Genomic DNA, 19,243 nt, shown 5'->3' on the forward strand with positions numbered 1-19,243 from the left:
GTGTATATATGCCACATTTTTTTTATCCATTCATCTACTGAAAGGCATCTAGGTTGGATCCACAGTTTAGCTATTGTGAATTGTGCTGCTATAAACATTGATGTCGCTGTGTCCCTGTAGTATTCTGACCATGATTTCAGAGTGGCAGCACATAGCTTGAAGAATCCATCAGAAATCCATTAAGAAAAAAAGGACTTATCCCTTTCAGTGAGGGATGTTTTTAGAATTATTACTTCTATTCATAAATTGTATTATTCAAAATGTTTTTATATAATTTGGATAAAGAAGAGAAATTGTAGCCTCTTAAGAAAAGTAACAGTATTGTGCATTTGGCCCAGCACAATGATGAATTTAAGCTAAACTCTATTTTAAAGTCACTGTTTAAATCACAGGCATTTTCAAAGGTAAGCAATACCCTGAAAGACATATTATATGTTTATAAAACAAATTTGATCAAAAACAAAAATATCCCAGGCCAATTCTATTTAAAATCTCACATTTGAAATTTCCTACTTTAAGATAATCTTTCAACATCTCAGTTGAAAATCATGTTAAAGAGAGACTGAGGGAACAGCAAGTCAAAATCAAATTCCAAAACAAAAAATGTAGCCCCTGGTAGCTATGAGTTCCCCCAACCCATTTCCAGCCTATTTATTTCAATATTTTCTCTAATTCAGCTCATTTTCCTTTGCCTCACACCTCTAATCCTCACCCATCACTATAAATCCTTCCAACATCCGACGGACCACAGAACCTGCTCAAGGATGAGACACCCCTTCTTCAACAATGCCAGCCCCTGGCTCCAACCTGTCGTCCAACGTTCACATGTCACCTCAACACTGGGTGCTACCTCCCCAAACACTAAATTCTAAACTCATGAGTTTGTTCATTCAGGCTTCCCAATTCTGTGAAAGAAGCTAAGTGTCTAATTTATCATATGTAAAATTCAAAATTCCATAGTTGAAAGTAGCCAAAACAAGAATAACTAGCTAACTTTCAGTGAAGATTTGAGTTACGTCAGGAAGGATTCCTATGCATTGTCTCATTTTATCCTCACACAGCCTCATAAGGAAGTTCTCATATTATGTCCCATATTCAGAGGCCCATCAGAGTTAAGTAGCTTATCACCTATGACACAGATGGATCTCAAAGGCAGTCAGCCACCCTCTGGGGCCCTTTCTCTGACTTACCACACTCTCCTACCTTAGATAACTGATAAGCAGCTGAATAGCCTACAAATTCCAGACACTATTGTGAACAGAGGACAGGTACATAGCCAGCAAATCAATCAAAAATCAAAAGTATGACGCAGTTGAAATGCTAAAGAGCTATGTTGCAGTTTCAGTGCTTGCCAAACACACACTCGCACACATACTTACACACACAATGGAAATCTGCTGAAAATGCCTTTTCAGGTGTTCCAGCATTAAGTAGAAGGAAACATCAAAGAATATGCTATAATCTCATACATGGTTTTACAACTAAAAATTAAGGACTATATTGACTCTGCAACAGAAAAGATAAAAATCCATTGCTGTTAGAAAAATAACTCTATCAAGTCACCCACATTTCTTCAGATCTAGAAAAACTCCAGAAATAGACACAGATGCAATCAATAAAACCACTCATGACCTGACTGGCAGGTATAGAAAATATAGATTCAAGAACCTACAGAACCCAGCCCTGTGAACATGTTTCAACAGTTACTGATAACTGCACATACCAAACCCTGTTTTTATCTTCAAAGAAACTTGTATCAACCCCATAAATTGACCTGGATCATAAATTGTGGGTAGCTATAAAGATTAAATTTTTAAAGTGTCTTAGTTTTCAGTTTCCCAGGCATCATGACTTTGTCCTGAACACTTGGTGTCCCCATCTCTTTGCAGGATTCTTGGACATCACTTCACCTGCCCAGGACGATGTGTCTGCCTCCTGGGGGATTGGTCCTGACCCTCTTCCAACTGCTACCTAATGGTTCCACCTGAGGCTGCCACAAAAATGCCAACAGAGAATGAGAGACAAAACCAGGATGCATGCAGAGCTTCAAAGATTTTAACCAGTTCCTTTCACTAGGATTCTCACCAAAAAAAAAAAAAAGTCACCATATCCTTGCTAAAGCCCAAAAGGCACATGGGAAGTGACCTATCAGATAACATCACCAAAGAAACATAAAGAAAACTTGATGAGGAAAAAGCATTTACTCAGATTGTCTCAGTGATATGACAATCTCAAAGTTCCTCTGAGAAACAACCTTCCACAAAGGAAAAACAGAAACTATGGTCACACAGTCACTGATTTGTTCAAGAGCATTCCCTTGCTAGCACATCTCCATCCAGCTGGAACGACTCATTGTACCATCCCTGCTCCTGCTAAAGGCTCTGCCCAGAGGACCACACATACTGCTGAGCCAACGGAAATGGGAAGGTAAATAATAGGTTTCACTCTTGCCCTTCACTAATGCCAAGGGACAGCCACAGCTGACCGATCATGCTTTCTCTATCCAGTCTCAACCTTTCCTCCTTTGATGTTGCACAGCAACCTGAGTTTTCAGGGAATTCCAAAGTAATGATGAGAAGCTATTCATACTGTCTCCATCAGCTGCAGATGTATAAAATAAGATACTACCATGGATAGGGAGTTAAAAACAAAAGTCCTTAGCATATATGGCAAACTGATATTTTGGCAGCAAATGTAAGCCATTTTAATCATGTGCAACTCAGGTTCTTTTTAGTGGATACTATTAATTGCTAAAAAGTTTTGGTGAGCATATGTACCAGCTATTCATCCACAGCCCCTCTGCCAGATTAAAATGAAAATGAGCCCCATATCCAATTCTGCCACACATGTTGTCTGATTGATTTTGTTAGCAAGCAAGAACAACAGTAGTGTGAGCTTTTACTGCTAGCTGGAAGAAGTTCTAGCCTCTCTACAATTCTTAGTGTCACAAACTTTTCGATGAAAGCTTTTTGGGAAACAGACACAATATCTCAAGGCAGGACTCTGGTACTCTGCCTTCAGTGAGAGGCTACCAGAAATCCCCCGAAATAACAACTACCCCTCTTTCCCAATGCTAAAGACTCTACCCAGGATTATTTAGGGATTAAGCCTGAACACCATAAGAATAGGCTATAGAATTCATGATCTCTTAGAATTTACTGATGCAACCGTAAAAAGTGTCTTTAAAATTACTTCAGAATCTACATTTCTTCAAAACCTTTACATTTACCAATATGAACCTGTTGCTCCTGTCCATAAAACTAGCAAGCCAAAAAAATGCATCAATTAAAGAAATATACCTGGCATTCCCTATGCTAACTAATAAACCATTTTGAAAGGTGAATTTTCAAACGTAATGCTTGGTGTCCACCTCTAAGGTGTAGATTCTCTATTAGGGCATGTGACTACTCCTAGAGTCAAAGCACTAGCTAACTAGAAATTGCATAATATGTTCTAAGCCAAAATATTTGAAATTAAATTAGCTGCATCACAACTAGATGGAGATGAATGGGGGTTTTAATAATTATTAGTGAACACGAATTATTTTCAAAACAATTCAACTCATCCGTATTCAGTTTGCAGACATCAAAAAGGTAATGTGCAAGTTCAGATGCTTCTACCTCTGGACTAAAGAGCAAAGCCTCCAAGAGTATATGTGAAAGCCTTCTTGCCACTGTGCATCAGGGCAGAGCAATGAGCAGAGTGTGCATGTGCATGGGTGTGCATGCTTGCATGTGTGAGTGCTCTGCATGGGTCCACACCCAGGGAGATAAATATTTCCTTCTATTTTTTATTATGGTTTGTTCCCTATCTGAGTTGAATTTAATTTACAATCTTTGCTCCATTTCCTAGTGGAAGAGTCCTTCTTAGGAAGGAAAGCCTGAAATAAAGCTGAAGTCTTGAAGTTACAAACCAAGGAACTTCACTGTTTAGAATTATAGAATTTCCATGCAAAGCTGTTTCATCCTTTGAGTTTCAAAGCCAGAAAAGAGAAATTCAGCAAAACTAACAACTGTCACGAATGCACTATTAAACTGAATGCTTGATATTAGAATCCCTTAAATGGCATCGTCGGAAATGTTTGCATTACGTCATTTGATTGGTTAACTATTAACTGTATGCCTACCATTATCCTCAGTAATATTCATACACATATTTTGGATTTTGAATAAAGTATTTGGTTTCTCAAATTTTTGAACAATATAATTTTAGCTTTAAATTTGAGAAATCATCTTCTTTGTTTGTTTGTAGTGTTCCTGGAGATTAAACAACTCAATCTAAGAAAATCTTCTAATTATCAGAGCTGTCCAAAGGTAGAATGCAATTTTTGGAAACAAAGTGATTTCCTGGTCCCTAGAGGGAAGCTGGTTTTGATTCTACCTCTTTTCCTTCTGTTTTCAGATGCTTTCTTCTTCCACATCCCATTTCTTCCTGTCCACTGACATTTCCCTACTTCCCATTTCAAATACTAATCCACAAACACAAGCCCATATAATCCTGTCCAGATACCATTCTGAATATACAGATAGCTTGATTTCTTCTGACATAAGTTTCAAAAGGAACCTTTGCTGGCAAATTGTGTAGCAGAAAAAGAGGAGAAGAAATAAAGCTCAGAAATATAAGAAGATAGGTTTGTATAATGCAATTGGTCTAACTCTTTAAAAAATGACATATACAGGTCCAGCTGAAGCCTCAATGTCTCTTAAATTCTACTTCTTAACATTTCCAAACTAATCCTTTCTGACTCTGATTTACTCTCCTCTCTGCAAATCCTGTTCTTCTACCCCTGGAAGATTCTCACTTTAAATTGTGAATACCCTCTAATTACTGCTTTCATCTCCTTTGAAGATCACTATTACTGGACCCCTGGAGTACCTTCTCATGCACACGGCCTGAAGCACGCGTAGAGTACCGGGTAGGTGTTGACTGATTATACCTCTTAGAAAAGGTAGGTTACTTCATCTACTGCTCCAAGCTGGTGCTAGGTAGCCTTGATGGCAGAGGCTATCCTGTCCAAAGTCTGCCTACTCGCCAAATCTTTCCCTATTTGGAAATCTACTTTCCCTTTTCTGCTGTTCACTTACCTTCAACTCTTACCTTCACTCAAAATTGGAGATGATTGACATATCTTGAACCCAGTTAATTAAGTTCTGCCTTTCCCAGGGTGGTGAATGCCAATTTCCTCAGCTCCTCTGAGTGACTCACCTGGGGCAATTACCAGGAAAGCAGTTTACCAAACTCCCTTTTCTATGGTGTTCAAATGATAAAATATTTGATTATATATTAAAAGAAAGACATACTTTTTCCCCTAAAGGAAGAAGGAAATGTCATTATTTTTATTGACTTTTGACTTTTTTAAATTTTTATTGACAACTTTCAACATCATATAAGTGATTTTTTAGAATAAAAAAAATGTATAACCTTTGTCTAGCTAAGAAGCTTTAAGTTCAAGTAGCATAAAATCAACGCAATAATGCAACATATATGTTCAAGGACAGTGACATTCTGAGAAAGCTTTACAACATTTGACTCCTGAGCTACAAAGGAAGAATCAAAGATGCCCTTCTGAGAGGGTTTGATTTATAAACCTTAGCCCCGGTGATGCACATTAGAAAGTTACCTGAGGAGAAAAACCATGAAAAGGTGAAGATCAGAAATGACATTAGCCTAACGGGACCTTGACAAACTAAATTCATTTTGAAAAAGATAAGTTAGAACAATTATTGCTGTAAGAGAAATTCTCATCATCCTCCCCTCTGCTGAATGTTATAAGAAAACTCTGGGCCTCCCTACAGTATTAGTCTACTAATAGAACTTTAAAGTTTTAGAAAACAAGATATCAAGACTGGGAAGAAGTTGATTGACATACCCATCTACCAAAGTGACACTCAAACAGCAGCTGCAAGCAGCAAAAGAATCTGTGTTGCAGGCATCTGTCCTCCTCATCCTGCCTTCTTCTCATCAGGGTTTTCAGGAAGCAGTTTGTGGTACAAGGTGAATCTACATTCCATAATCAATATAATCCTGCATATTGAAGTGTGTTTTCTGTTTGATTAATATTTTGAGCACTATGTTATTTTTTTCTACTTTTCAAATTGATTCCTTTTAAGTATAAGTTGTCTGCTTTCTGTCATTTTGTTGATGATGCTCATTACATAAGAATCACAGATAATATTTTAAAAGTTCACTCCAGTGGATTTTTTGGCATGTACTGAAGGAGATACAAAGATCAATTTGGCATTTCTTTAAGTTGTTTACACGCTAACGTACAAATAAAGCATTATACAATAAATCCAAGTAAAAAATGTAAGAAACATAAAACACAGATATTTTTTACAAAATGCAATTGATTCAAGTAATAAATTCAGTATATAATAAAAAATACAACAGGTAGTATTATCTCCTTTCTATGTTCTAGGACCCCAGTGAATACCTAAAATCATAGATAGTACCAAATCCGACATATACTATGTATTTCAAGACAGTTAATCTGATAAACAAGATGGCTACTCAGTGGCTAATGGGCAGGTAGTGTATACAATGTGGATACACTGGATAAAAGAATAATTCATTTTCTGGGTAGGATGTAGTGAAATGGCATAGATTTCATCATACTACTAAGAATGGCACAGGTTCTAAAATTTACAAATTGTTTAATTTTGGAAATTTTAATTTAATTTTTTCAGATCTTAATTAACCACTGGTAACTGAAACCATTGAAAGCAAAACTTCAGATCAGGGAGTACTACTAAACAATAAAGAAATACAAAACAGTACACATAATAAGAAAATGTATATATGTACAAATAAATACACAATAAATTCAAGAAAGAAATGCAATACACACAAAATACAAAAAATACAAAATGTAATAAATTCAAGAAATAAACACAATAGACAAATACTCAAATAATTCAAGTAATTTACACTCTAACCTATATAGTGTAGCACCAAGTATAATTCCTTCTGAGTGACATAAAGATCAAGCTTTCTATTTGTCTCTTCCCTGACTCCAGGTTAAAAAATAATAATAATAAGTCAACAAAGATTTCTGGTTTTCAATACCCTTATTTATAAAATAAGAAGGCAATATTAGTCTGTATCATCTCTAGAGTGTTTAAAACTATAAATATTCTACAATTCTAAGTGCATTTATGTTTGAGGAGGAAGGGTGAAGGAGTAGCAAACACTGCTAATTTCCTGCCCAATACAGAATCTCCTTCCTTCCTTTTGGGGGGAGTTGTAACATGCAGGTTCTAGAAGTCACCATGTGAGATCTAAATGATAAGATATAAACAGAAATTGTTCATTGGAGCTTTGGGGTATGTCTTTTAAGATAGAGAGACTTGGCTGGCATTCCCTTTTGGCTGTCACCATTTATCGATTTTTATATGTCTGAAACATGTATATGAACCTGAAGGTACAGCAGCCAACTTGTGACCATAAAGTGGCAAACAAAGGGTCAAAATCTCACAAATTGAGAGAAAGCACTAGAATCATAGAATCAGCCTGGGGTTCTGCAGCATCCCTGGATTATCTACCCCAGTTTTCCTTGTGTGTACATATGTTCATGTGTATGTATATACGTGTGAAATATGTAAGTCACTCCTGGTTGAGTTTTATGTAACTTCTAATATAAACCCAGTCCTAAATGATACAGAAAGAGAGCAAAGGAGACAGCACAATGGTTCACACCTGCAATCCCAGTCACTCGGGAGGCCAAGGTAGAAGGATCACAAGTTCAAGGCCAGCCTCAGCAATTTAGTGAGACCGGAAACAACTTAGTGATACCCTGTGTCATAAAACATAAAAAGGGTTGGGCTTGTAGCTCAGTGGTAAAGTGCTCCTGGGTTCAAGTCTCAGTGGTAAAGTGCTCCTGGGTTCAAGTCTCAGTATCGAGAGAGAGAGAGAGAGAGAGAGCACAAAAGTAAGGTAGAATTGCACCAGTTACATTGTTATCATTATATAATGTTTAAAACAAAACATAGTTGTCTTTGTCCAAAGTAACTTAGTTGCCTTTGGGAAGAGACTAGATAAGAAAACACTGTGGCAGGTATATCCCACTGTGTCCACAGCTAAGCAAAATGAAGCATTTGTCAAGCACCCTGATTTTCAACACCTGGGGAATAATTTTGTATTGTCTAGCACCACCCTTCATTTCAATGATAAATGATTTTCCTTCATTTCAATTATGTCAACAGCCACAATCTCCAAGTCATTACCTGGAGATAAGAGCCCCAGATACCAGCAGAACCTTTGCCCACTGAGATGGTTCAGCAGGGTGGAGGCCCCATGTGTAGATCAAGCTCAGGAGGAACACCGCATGACCATGAGCCTAAACATGGAGATACACGATACACGGCGCCCTTTGCAAATACCAAGGCCTTAAATTGTGAACTGTATTGTTATCACCTCCCTCAAAAAAAGCCAGGAAAATAGTGAAAATGAAAAGCTGACTTCTTTTTTAAAATACTGAATGATTCCTTAGGAAATCCCCAAAACTTTATTCAATTGTTGGACAGAGAAAACTGACATTTTTGAATTATGAGTTCTCTTTTCCCCTTTCTGTCACATATGCCTAAATAAATAAGACCTTTTCAATTCATCAAAGCTATTAACCATTGTCTACCTGGCATTCATTGCTCAGTACTGGGAAAACAGAGGTGTTGGAGAAACACAGGCACTTCCCTCGAGAAACGTAAAGAGCAGCTGCAGATATGAATGTCAACACTGTGGTCATGGCCACAAGAAAGCTGTGTATAAAGTATTATGGAAACAAAGCTAAGTGCTGTCAAATATGATCTTCGAAAACTTAGATATATCTACCACATTGATGTAAGCGTCTCAATCAGGTGACAACACACCTACACAAATGCCTTTTGGCATACAAACTCTTTGGCAAACTCTTATAACTCCCACCCAGATGGGCTAAGTTTCAGCCTTATAAAAGTAGAGTAAGCTTATTCTTAGTATTTCTCTAAATATAATGTTTCCATTTTGAAATAACTTTTAAAAGCAGGAAGTAACATTTTTCACTTCTGCAGTGGGATTTCTTCTGTGTCCCCCTAAGAGATAACATCAGTGGGTTCCCCTTACAGTCTTTCTTGGATCAAACCAGTGATAAGTCTGTTACGTATGGTAGCTCAAACAGAGCACAGCGCCACAGGCCAGAACCCACCAGCTGCACAGCGCCCACCTCACTTCCACTACTTAGCTTTACAGACACTGATTCAGCAAACCTCAGCACACTGGTGAGGAAGGGCCATGGCCCTCAGTATTTCTCAAGAAGAAAATTGTCTAGTGGTTAGAATCAACTGTGAGTCACAGAGATGCTAATCCTAGCACAGGTCCTGACTCATTTTGTGACCCTTGCCCTACACTCTCCACCCGTGGATTTCCCGAGATATTGGGGTACACTCCTCTCTTTATCAGTCATAGAAAAAGAGTAGAGATTATTTGCAAATTGGTGGGACCTAAAGCCTTAGAGGCAAAGTGTCACAGATTTAGTGGCATAAATAGATGTTCATAATAAATAGTATTTTTGAGTCTTAAACATCCTTTGGAGAAAGGATTGAAATTCAGAAATTAAGCAAGCACAATCAAAGCCTAGAGGAGCAGGTCCGGCCATGTCACCTTTTTCTCCTGCCTTATACAGTGTGTATTCTGAAGCCCAGTTAAATCCCTTGCTCCAGGAGGCCCAGCTCTGAAATGCCCAAGTCAGTACTGTCCAATAGAAATGCAATGCAGACCACAACTGGGAATCACAGGTACAATTTTCCGTTTCCTAGTTTTTAAAAAAAAAAAAAAAGTCTTTAAAAAATAAAATTAGCTTCAGTAACATGCTTTATTTAGCCTAATATATTCAAAATGTCATTTCAGTGTGCAGTCCATTTTTTTTTAATTATTGAGCTGGGCATGATGACGAACACTTATAATCCCAGCAGCTCCGGAGGCTGAGGCAGGAGGATATTGAGTTCAAAGTCAGCCTCAGCAAAAGTGAAGTGCTAAGCAACTCAGTGAGACCCTGTCTCTAAATAAAATACAAAATAGAGCTGTGGATGTGACTCAGTGGTCAAGTGCCACTGAGTTCAATCCCTGGCATACACACACACCCCCAAAAAATATTGACTTAGTTTATGTTCTATTTTTCATTCTAAATCTTCAAATTACAGTGAATATCTTATACATACTGCATGCCTCGATTTAGACTAGCCACATATGAAGTGTTTCATGTGACAAGTAGCTATTTTTTGGACAATGTAGGTCTATATTGACTCTTATCATTTCAGTCTCCTGGTAGAGATCAGCATAAACTAAAATTCCAAAACTAAAGTTAACTAAAGATAAAAGATAATCCTTGTATTCTCTATGATCCCTTTTTTTTATAAATTGTAGTCTTCTATATAACATCTCTCTGCCTTTCTGTCCCATCTGGGACTTTGTTCTGACTAAATTTCTTTGTTCTTGCCTAAATTTCTTCTGACTTTTTTCTGACTAAAATTCCTTTTCTGCTTGCTTCGGCTAAGTATGTCTAGGGAAATTATCAGTAGAGATTCTCTTATTACTCGTAAATTATTTGTAATCCCCAAAGTTTTCTTTTCTCCTGCCTTGTTTGAAAGCACTCCCAACAGAAACTAGTCCCACAACTGGCTTGAGCTTGTTCCCTTGTCACCTGATGACCTCAGAGGAAGAATCAAAAGAATTGTCATGATTTTCAAGCCTCACCTGAGAGGATTCACCCTCAATAATAGCATGCCTTAAAATAATGTCTCCTTGAACACTTAAACATGGTAAAACATGACCAAATTGAGAATTTCCAGTGATGCATATTTTAACTGAGTGGGGCTGTGGTGAACCTAGATATCCACAGAAAGTAACTGGTGATATGCAGTCACCCCTTTTGAGGAAGTGAATAACTCAGCATGTTGAAGCACAGAAACAGTGTTCATTAGAGCCTGGGAAGGGCACGGAGAGGTGATAAAAAGAAGCTAAAGATTAGGTCCCAGAACACAGAGTGAATGAATTATTTCTGGCTTTTTTTCTTTTTTTTTTTTTTTTTTAGCAAAGTAGGGTAACTATTAGTTAAAACAATCCATAAACCAACCTAGACGCCCTTCAGTAGATGAATGGATAAAAAAAAATGTGGCATATATACACAATGGAATATTACTAGCAATAAAAGAGAATAAAATCATGGCATTTGCAGGTAAATGGATGGAGTTGGAGAAGATAATGCTAAGTGAAGTTAGCCAATCCCCAAAAAACAAATGCCGAATGTTTTCTCCATATAAGGAGACTGACTCATAATGGAGTAGGGAGGGGGAGCATGGGAGGAATACATGAATTCTAGATAGGGCAGAGAGGTGAGAGGGAAAGGGAAGAGTAAGGGGGTTAGCAAGGATGTTGAAATGTGATGGATATCATTATTCAAAGTACAAGTATGAAGACACAAATTGGTGTGAACATACTTTATATACAACCAGAGATATGAAAAATCATGCTGTATATGTGTAATAAGAATTGTAATGCATTCCACCGTGATTTATTTTTTTAAAAAATCAATTAAAATTTAAATTAAAATAAATAAACAATCCATAATATATTTCAAAATGAATAGAAGAGTACAAAGATCCCAATACATAAAAATAATTAATGACTGAAGAAACGGAAATGCTTATCTCCTTGATTTGATTATTACATATTATATAAATGCATTGATTTGCCATTAAACTAACCCATAATGTTATACAAATTATATCTCAATTTTTAAACAGTAAGTGGTGACTAGACAAGATTTCAGTGAAGTGCAGATCTAGAAAGATCTCTGGCTCTCCAAGAGAAACTATGTTGCTCAGACTCTTAGATTTACTGTAGACAGGACTGCAATGGCCCCAGGAAGTTGTTCAGTATGCAACAGCTCTGTACTTCAGATATATCTTGCTGTAGACAACAAACCACAGAATGTAACTGAGGAAGCCCCTAAGCGAAATTGTGAAATCAGTGCCAAGAAATTTGGATTCCATGCCACCAGAATTCATTGTCCCACTTAGAGAACACTCTTTGATCTGTATCACAGGTGAGACACTGGGATGCATCTGCAAGTCAACAAGGCCTTGGCAACAAGAAAAGGATTATTTGGGGGAAGACTTTTCAAAAATAAGAAGGAGGCAGAACAATGTGGGTCTCATAGATGGTAACATCTTAGTGGCCAGCAAAAATATATGTGTGTGTGTGTGTGTGTGTGTGTTTGAAAAAGGAAGAGAATGTACTGGAACATTTTTTTAATCATCCTGGGGCCTCCTAGCTTTTACAAAACAGGATGTAGATTCCAGAAAAGAGGCATGAATCAGGCCACTATGGACTACTAGAAAGGTATGTCAGATGGAAGGCACCTGATTTCTCCTCATTGTTCTTAGAAGGCAATATGATTTAGGTCTTATACCTGTTCTTCATTGAAAGTATAAATTATTTTTAAATTGCCTTAAGGCTTACTAATGGAAAATGTATTAATAGAGGCACAGAGCTGTCTTGGGAAAAGAAAGGCTTATAAGAAAGACACAGGGAAACTGGCAGGAAATAAACTAGATGCTAACACCCTCCTACGTATTTCCAACCACACCACCTCCTTCTAGAGAGCAAATTTCTTCTGCCTCCAGCACCCAGTTAGATCTTGACAGAGTTTAGAGCAAAACATTACCCTGCCCCCTCAGTTCACATTCAACCTTGCTGGCTGTCACCAAGGAGACCCAGAAAACACAAAGGTAACATAATAAGGATGGCCTGGGAGGCAGGTTAGACAGAGGTCCATGCTAGCACAATAACTATATCCATGTGACCCCTGCCTCCTGGCACCCTTTGTCAGGTACTTCATACCTAGTCCTTCTATGTACGGGTCTGCTGTGATTAAGAGAACATGATAAGTTGAATATGAAATATAAATGAATTTTATCATTGATTAAAATTTTCATCTGTCATAATCTTTAAATCCATATTCAATACCCAATGCAATAACCAGTGACTGTTAGGTGGGCATCTATTTTTTGGTAATTAGCATTAGTTACTAATAAGTTTACCCAACTCTGGCCCATGGAGAAAGACCTCAGCCTTAACCCTTGGCTGAGTCTTTAAAATATAGACATTTGAAAGTGGTGTTTAGGTAATTAAAGAGAGCAATAAAACACTAACTAATATCTATAGTCCGAGAGTCAAAAAACCTCATATGATTAAAATGTACTGTTATTTGTTTGCTATCAGGACATGAATCCTCCTTCCCTGTGGGGTTGCTGACTTCATCTCTAACATCTACTGTTTTGAAATACATAGTAGGTACAGTAGTAGAGGTTGTGAAAGGGCTTCAAGAAAGCCTGATTATTTAATGAGCTCTCCAGTCACAAAAGTATAACATTTAATCTGGCAGGAACTCAAAGTCCAGGCAGCCTCAAATTTTTTGAGCTAAGTGTGTTTCAAAAGTGCATAGATTGGTATTTTAAACCTAGATACAAATTCCAATAGAAACAGTATTGTGAATGGCGGTTAGATTCCTTAGCCAGCCAATGATGCCCAACGTCATTGGTACACAGTGTGTTTATTATAATCATGCTTGGAAAGAAGAATGCTGTAAAATTTCAGCATAATGATTCAGCTCTACATCAGCCCCTGCTTGCAGTTACTCATTGGAATATTGAAGTAAAACTTCAGCCATTCAGGCTCAGAATGTTTTTCAGTGTAAACTATTACTTTTTTTAAAAAATCTGATATGAGAAACAGGAATGTGTTTTATTTTGGAAATATCTAAAATTCTTTAGGTCTAATAAATTAATTACTCTGGGTGATTTGTTTTAGGTTCAAGCACAAGGTGTAACCATAAATAATTTGAGTTATTTTCCTGGAAATTTAGTTCAGAAGACATTATCAAAGCAGGAATTCCAGAACTTAGCAATTGTAATAGAGCACTGTGTACTGCGGTTACTGTTAAGAAAACAACCCATTCATTTGAACCCAGAAATCTGCCTATGGTTTATGTTTTATTTTTTATGTTCTCATCTTGTCTACTATAAAAATATCTAAGCAATTCTTTCAAATATCTATATTTTAGCCAGGTGTGATGGTGCATGCCTGTAATCCAGCAGCTTGGGAGGCTGAGGCAGGAAGATCACGAGTTCAAAGCCAGCCTCAGCAAAAGCGAGACGCTAAGCAACTCAGTGAAACCCTGTTTCTAAATAAAATACAAAATAGGGCTGGGGATATGATTCTGTGGTAAAGGGCCCCTGAGTTTAACCCCTGGTACCCTCCCCTCCCCAAAAAATAGACACTTTAAAGACTCAGTCAGATAGTCAATTCTGTTAAATCCACTACATTTACCTAACCAGTTCCCTCACACTCAGTCAAAAGATTTCAGAACTATCTCATTTTGAAACTCCCAGCCCCTAATTCCGTATTTCCCTCTCTTAAGAGAGAAAGGAAGTAAGAAATGTCTACAAAGATAATACGTTGCTCAGAAATGCAAGCATGCTCAACCATATACACTTAGGTAAAAACTCATCTTACAAATAAAAGATAAAGAAGAATGAATAAAAACTCTGACCTGTCTCCAAAAACAACAACGAAAAAAAAAAAGTATACCTTCCTGTAGTTTATGATTACAAAAAGAAAATCATCTAGTTCAAAACACCAAATGTTGGTATTGGCTTTTGTATGCTTTCCTCCTACGGGTAAGAGGCAGGAGACAAATAGAAGAATCAGTTTGTGTCTATAAGATATAAAGAACTCCTACAACTTAATACAAACAACTCAATTTAAAAAAGGGCATGGAACATAAATAGGTATTTCCTTGAAGAAGATATGTGAATGTCCAAAAACAACATGAAAAATTATCCACAGAACTACTTATCAGGGAAGTAGGTGCACATAAAAATTATGAGATACTACTTTGCACTTACTAGGATGGCTATAATTTAAAAGTCTGACAAAATCAAATGTTGACAAAAATATTTTAAAAATCAGAACCTTCATACATATATTAATATGGAAATATAAGTTTATGCAGCCATTTTGAAATATAGTTGGGGAGTTCCTTAAATGGTTAAACAGTTACCATATCAACCTGAATTCTAAAGTCAAGAGGAATGAAAGCATATGTACATGCTAAAATTTATAGATAAATGGAAGCATTATTCTCAATACTCTTTTTTTGGCAGGGGCGAGGGGGCACCAGGAATTTAACTCAGAGGCACTGAGCCACTGAGGCACATCCCTAGCCCTATTTTGTATTTTTTTTCTCAAAATAATAATAAGGTTTATGTTGTATAGTATCGTTAATCATGTTGTTAATTGTAAAACATACCATTGTGAAAATAATGATCATTTCTCTCAAATTGTCGTAATATAATATATATGCACTTTTTATCTTTATACGTGTACTTTTTGCATTACAATTCTTATTACACATACATACCACAATTTTTCATATCTCTGTCTGTATATAAATTAGATTGACACCCAGTTCGTGTCTTCATACATATACTTTGGATAATGATGTCCATCACATTCCACCATCATTGCTAATCCCCTGCCTCCTCCCTTTCCTTCCCACCCCTCTTCTCTATCTATAATTTATCTATTCCTCCCATGCTCTCCCTTCCTACCCCACTATGAGTCAGCCTCCTTATATCAGAGAAAGCATTTGGCATTTGTTTTGGGGGGGCTTGGCTAACTTCAATTAGCATTATCTTCTCCAACTCCAACCATTTACCTGAAAATGCCATGATTTTATTCTCTTTTATTGCTGAGTAATATTCCACTGTGTATATATGCCACATTTTTTTATCCATTCATCTATTGAAGGGCATCTAGTTTGGCTCCACAATTTAGCTATTGTGAATTGTACTGCTATAAACATTGATGTGGCTGTGTCCCTGTAGTATTCTGTTTTTAAGTCCTTTGGGTATAGTCCAAGGAGAGGAATAGCTGGGTCAAATGCTGGTTCCATTCCCATATTTCCAAGGAAACTCCATACTGGTTTCCATATTGGCTGCACCAATTTGCAGTCCCACTAACACTTATTGTTGTTTGCCTTCATAACAGCAGCCATTCTGACTGGAGTGAGATGATATCTTAGAGTAGTTTTGATTTGCATTTCTCTGATTGCTAGAGATGATGAACATTTTTCATATATTTGTTGGTTGATTGTATATCTTCTTCTGAGAAGTGTCTATTCAGGTCCTTGGCCCATTTGTTGATTGGGTTATTTGTTTATTTTGGTGTTTAACTTTTTCAGTTCTTTATATGCCTTAGAGATTAGTGCTCTATCTGATGTGTGAGGGGTAAAGATTTGCTCCCAGGATGTGGGCTCTCTGTTCACCTCACAGATTGTTTCTTTTACTGAGAAGAAATTTTTTAGTTTGATTCCATCCCATTTATTGATTCTTGGTTTTAATTCTTGCGCTATAGGAGTCTTATTAAGGAAGTTGGGGCCTTTTTTGTATTTTATTCAGAGACAGTATCTCACTGAGTTGCTTAGTGCCTTGCTTTTGCTGATACTAGCTTTGAACTCTCAATCCTCCCCCCTCAGCCTCCCAAGCTGCTGGGATTACAGGCACATGCCACCATGCCCGGCTCTTAATATATTCTTAATAGCCAAAATAGAAACAATCAAAAAGGCAATTAACAGATTAATGCATGAGTAAATATGATATATCCATAAAATGGAATATTATTCAGTCATAAAATCAATGAAGCACTAATACATGCTACAACTTGGATGAACCTTCAAAACATTCTGCTAAGAAAGATAGTCACAGAAGACCACATATTATGATATCATTTACCAGAAATGTCTAGAATAAGCCAGCCTGTAGAGAAGAAAAGCAAATTAATGGTTACTTAGGGCTGAGAGGGCATGAGAGCATGAAGAGGTTAGGTAAGTTACTGCTCATTTAATCCATTTGTTAGATTATTATTTATTAGATTACACATATAAGTGAGATGATTAGTATTTGCCTCTCTGTGACTGGTTTATTTCACTTTTTATAATGTCCTTCAATTTCATCCATGCTATCACAAAGAATATGAGTTTCTTCTTTTTAAAAGCTGAGTACTATTCCATGGTATATATACTTATGTGTGGTTTTACTTTCCATGGTTTCAATTACACATGGTCAACTGTGGTTTGAAAATATTAAAAGAAAAATTCCAGAGATAAGCCATTAATAAGTTTTAAATTGCATGCCATTCTGAGTAGCAAGATGAAATCTTTGGCCATCCAATTAGAACACACTGTATATGCTATCACCCATTAGCCACTTAGTAGCTTTTTGGTTATCAAAGTGTTATGATTTAGAGATTAGGTGTGTCCCAAAAGTTCATACATGAGAAAACACAAGAAAGTTTAGATTTGAAATGATTGGGCTATGAGAACCTCAACCTAATCAGTGCATTAATCCACTGATTGGGATTACCCTTAGGCAGCTAGGATATGGCTGGATGAGGTGGGTCACAAGTTTGGAGTTTGCATTTTTTCTTTCTCTTTTTTTTTTATTGGTTGTTCAAAACATTACAAAGCTCTTGACATATCATATTTCATACATTAGATTCAAGTGGGTTATGAACTCCCATTTTTACCCCAAATACAGATTGCAGAATCACATCAGTTACACATCCACATTTTTACATAATGCCATATTAGTAACTGTTGTATTCTGCTACCTTTCCTATCCTCTACTATCCCCCCTCCCCTCCCCTCCCATCTTCTCTCTCTACCCCATCTACTGTAATTCATTTCTCTCCTTGTTTTTTTCCCATTCCCCTCACAACCTCTTATATGTGGAGTTTGCATTTTGTCTGCAACAAGGAAACTCTAGCTTTTGCTCTCTTTCTCTCTCTCTCTCTCTCTCTCTCTCTCTCTCTCTCTCTCTCTTTCTCTCTCCTCTCTCACCTTCTAGGTGCCATATTCTTAGCTGTTTCATCCTCCACACCCTTCTGCAATGATATTCTGCCTCACCTAGAGCACAAAAGAATGGAGCCTACCACCTATGAACTGAGACTGAGCCCCAAAATAAACTTTTCCTTCTCTAATTGTTCTTCTCAGGTCTTTTAATCTCAGCAGAAAAAAAAAAAAAAAAAAAAAAAGCTAACTAAAACACAGATCAGTGGTGGTATGTGCTAGGTTCAGGTAACCTTTATTTTACTTGTTCATGGAACAAGAGTAATCATCCAAAGGAGACACCAAAGTATAAAACATGGAAAGACACATCAGCTGTGGTACTACATGGGAACACCGCAGTGTGTATAGGAAAAACATATAGCATATACAGGATTCATTACTATCTGCAGTTCAGGCATCCACAAAGCTCTTGTGCCCCTATGGATAAGGGGGTCTGCTGTGTATATACATTTTCTTAATCTGTTTATCTACTGGTGAACGTTTAGGTGCTTCTTTATCTTGGTTTTCATGAACTAGGCTGACATGATCATGGAAGTTCAGTTATCTCTTCAACATCCCAACTTCAGTTCCTTCAGATATATGAACTGCAGTGGAATTATAGGATCATATGATGTGGGTTTCCTAATCTGGGGACAATGACAGAGTTGGGAAGTATGAGGAGTCTAGGCAGCACATGAAGTTATATGTCAATTTTTTTTTCTGTGAGCCCTGAAAATAGAGAGGCACTTTATAGCATTTGTCATATCCTCAGGGTCTTTGAATCAAAAATGGTTAAAGAAGCTCATCCTTGAGTCTTTCCTAGAACACTATTCTTCATCCTTTTTATACTGTATAGAAAAGGACAGTGAAGTAGCTAAGTCTGACTTAATGAGAAAGATTGATTAATCTTCCATTAGCTCTCCAAAGACTATAGAGACATGAGTACACTGAAGAAGAAAATGAATTGGAAATAAAATCACTAAGAGGGAGAATAGGCACAACTCTGAAGCCTAAAATCATTTCTAACACACAGGTGGGGGGGGGGGGAATTAGCAAGAAAAGGTCAGGTGAGTTACTGCTCAGAAATGTGTCTCCCTTAAGTGACTAAGACAGTTGGGACCGTCATGAAATCTGATTAGTAAAACATTAATGTCCCGAAGCAGGGTGAGAAACTGCAAACACCTGACAGGCTTTCTAGAGGAAACTATGATAGATTACTTCTCTTCACTACTTCCACCTTCCTTACCACTCGCTCTTGAAAAAATACATCAGGATATTGAGATTAAACAGCCTCCCTTTCCAACAGTACTGAGAAAGCAAGTT

Source organism: Marmota monax, unplaced genomic scaffold, assembly GCF_021218885.2.
Source record: "Marmota monax isolate L192 unplaced genomic scaffold, Marmota_monax_Labrador192_F-V1.1 WCK01_AAM20220418_F8-fsc00120, whole genome shotgun sequence".
NCBI lineage: Eukaryota > Metazoa > Chordata > Mammalia > Rodentia > Sciuridae > Marmota > Marmota monax.